This window comes from Sciurus carolinensis, chromosome 19, assembly GCF_902686445.1.
Source record: "Sciurus carolinensis chromosome 19, mSciCar1.2, whole genome shotgun sequence".
Lineage (NCBI taxonomy): Eukaryota > Metazoa > Chordata > Mammalia > Rodentia > Sciuridae > Sciurus > Sciurus carolinensis.
In genome coordinates this window covers 29,362,729-29,366,299 of record NC_062231.1, presented here as the reverse complement: position 1 = coordinate 29,366,299, position 3,571 = coordinate 29,362,729, and positions in this window count along the sequence as shown.

Sequence of the window (3,571 nt, the reverse complement as noted above, 5' to 3'; positions counted from 1 at the left end):
AAGCTGAGAGGGGCCAGTGGCCAGAATGCCACTACAGATGCCATCATTGCATCGGACTTCCTGCCGTCACAGATGACATCATTGCATAGGGCTTCCTGCCGTCACGGATGACATCATTGCATAGGGCTTCCTGCCGTCACGGATGACATCATGCATAGGGCTTCCTGCTGTCAAAGATGACATCATTGCATAGGGCATCCTGCCACTACAGATGACATCATTGCATAGGGCTTCCTGCCATCACATATGACATCATTGCATAGGACTTGTGCTGTCACATTGACATCATAGCATAGGGCTTCCTGCCGTCACAGATGACATCATTGCATAGGGCTTCCTGCGTCATGGATGACATCACTGCATAGGGTTTCCTGCCGTCACGGATGACATCATTGCATAGGGCTTCCTGCCGTCGCGGATGACTTCACTGCATAGGGCTTCCTGCCGTCATGGATGACTTCATTGCATAGGGCTTCCTGCCGTCATGGATGACATCACTGCATAGGGCTTCCGATTGTCCCCATCCTGCTTCATTTTCTCAGTAGAGGCGGCTGTGAGCTCAGCCACACCTAACCTAAGGATCTGCGCTCTCTCTTTTTGATTCGATGAGGTACAGATGGCTTTCTGTCTGACCGTGCTTTCTGTCTCTCGTTTCTGCCGCCACAGCATTTCCACAGACAGGCTCATTTATAAGCAGCAAGGTTCACTTTGCTCACAGTTCTGGGGGCTGGGGGTCTGAGGCTGACTCTGGCACCTGCTGTGTCCTCGCAGGGCAGAAGGTGGAGGGACAATGAGGGCAGGAGTGGCAGAGGAGCAGGAGAGGGCCGGGCTCACTTTTTAACAACTGACCGCTCAGGGCAGCCCCAGCCCCGCGTCTCATTGGCCCTCCAGAGTGCCTGCACTGGGGCCTTAATGTCCACCCCAGGTCCACCAGCGACATGCACAACATGGCAGCAGCTGCTCACCCATGCAGTGGCACTGCCAGAGCTCAGCCCTGCAAGAGCGGGGACGGCTTTGTCATCCAAGAGAGTCACGACCAGATGACGTGACAGGAAGACAATCGTCCCAGCTCGGAGACATCACTGAGTAGTGACGATGAGATCAGCAATGACAGGAGAGCTGCTAACATCACACACCGAGGACCGTCACACACCAAGCCTGGGACCGTGCGTTCATATGCACCATGTTCAGAGGACCTCCCTGGGGTGACCTGGGGCACCACCTTGCCCAGGTGTGGGTGGGACACGGTTCCCTGTCTGTGAAAGGGGCAGTGGCTGCCTGCTGAGCATCGAGGGGCACAGGGAATGAAACACACCTACTGCACAAACGCAGACCGGCAGGTGGCTTGACCTCCCGGGGCCAGCTCCCTCCCACGGGACACGTGCTTCCACCCACAACCGCAGACCACAGCCGGCCTCGGTCGACTCCAGGCCCGGGAGCTGTGGGCTCCACAGGCCTCCCTTCCCCACGGCCAGGAGACCTACCTGGTAGAAGACCTGCCCCATTCTAGCAGACGGTGAAGAAGTGGGCTGCGTTTTTCAGAGGGAACTGTTTTCTCAATACGAAGAACTTCCTTCGAATTATCGAAATGCCACACAATCTCTGCAAAGTGCCTAGCAAAGCAGTGAGATAAAGAATAGGGGCTGGGGCTGTAGCTCAGTTGCAGAGCGCTTGCCTCACATGCGTGAGGCACTGGGTTTGATCCTCAGCACCACATAAATAAATAAAATAAAGGCATCGTGTTCATCTACAACTAAAAAATATTTTTAAAAATTTTTAAAAAGAATAAAATACAAGTCACAGCTCTGTAGCTCAGAGAGGGATGCTGAAGCACACCCTGGAGATCGACCCTGCTGTTGGATCGTCACACACACAGAAAGGGACACTGCTGGGATCCTACAGTTCTGTCATGTTTCTCCCTCAACAATAATAATTGATCAAATTTATATTAATAACCAACTGAAAGACAACATAAAGCTTGTATTTCACGTCTGCAGAGTTCAGCTAACTGATTTACTCAATCTCCTACTGGTGAACATTCTGCTGTTTCTCCTTTTGCACTTGGACCTGTTCTCTGTGGTTCATCTGATGATCTCCCAAGGGCACACTCCAAGATGTGGGAAGGCCAAACCAAGGATCGACACAGCTTGCTTGTCCACTCAGAATTAGTTCTTAAGATTTGCACAGTGGGTCTGAGACCTTCCTGGTCTCTGGCGGACAGCTGAGAGCCCATGATGCTGTGGAGCAGCGAGCCATGCTTTCCTGGGTGAACAAGGTCAGGGTGCCCACCTCCAGCTCCCTGAGGGTTTCACCTCACTCTTGGTCCAGCTCAGGTGCCCTCAGGAATCACAGTTTGCATCTGGATTGACGCAGCCTGACTTTGAAATCCTGTCTCCAGTCCTGCTGGGACTGCAGAGATGGGTGTCTGTGGGGTAATTCCATGGATGGCAATGCCGTGGCTGGCGATGCCCTGGATGGTGATGCCCTGGATGGTGATGCCGTGGATGGTGATGCCGTGGATGGTGATGCCCTGGATGGCGATGCCCTGGATGGTGATGCCGTGGATGGCGATGCCGTGGATGGTGATGCCCTGGATGGTGATGCCCTGGATGGTGATGCCCTGGATGGTGATGCCGTGGATGGCGATGCCGTGGATGGCGATGCCGTGGATGGCGATGCCCTGGATGGCGATGCCCTGGATGGTGATGCCCTGGATGGTGATGCCGTGGATGGTGATGCCGTGGATGGCGATGCCATGGATGGCGATGCCGTGGATGGTGATGCCCTGGATGGCGATGCCGTGGATGGCGATGCCGTGGATGGTGATGCCCTGGATGGTGATGCCCTGGATGGCGATGCCGTGGATGGTGATGCCCTGGATGGCGATGCCGTGGATGGTGATGCCCTGGATGGCGATGCCGTGGATGGCGATGCCGTGGATGGCGATGCCCTGGATGGTGATGCCGTGGATGGTGATGCCGTGGATGGTGATGCCGTGGATGGCGATGCTGTGGATGGTGATGCCATGGATGGTGATGCCATGGATGGGTCCGCTGCATGCCAAGAAGGAGCCATTCCCGCTGCCTCACAACCCTTAAAAATAGTCTTTCCAGGTTGTTGCTGCCAGGGAACACGGATTTTGCCCTGTGATTCTTGTCTCTAAGAGAAGCCAGCTAGCTGTTCTCAGACCACTCACTGCGCCATCTGGGGAGGAGGACACTCCCGTGGGAGCTCTTCAAATCCTGGGTCTTGGGATTGTGTCTGCAGCTGCCAGGCTGTGTGCTGCCTCCAGCTGCCTCAGCTGAAGTGAGTAAGGAGGTCTCTGTCCAGGGCTGGCTCCCAGCCCGCCGCTCGCAGGCCAGGGGTAGAGCACTGGGCGGCAGCCAGAGCCACGCGCCAATGCCCCCTCTCCTGGCGGGTAAGGCGGCCTCCTATGACAGGCTGGCCCTGTGGGGCTCGTGACATTAGAGGCATTAGGTATCAGAAGAGCCGATTTGCAAACTCCTTCCAGCATCTGGTGCAGAACTTGCTTTGGACTCAAAGAGAGCTGAGCCTCTGAGGCATACCTACC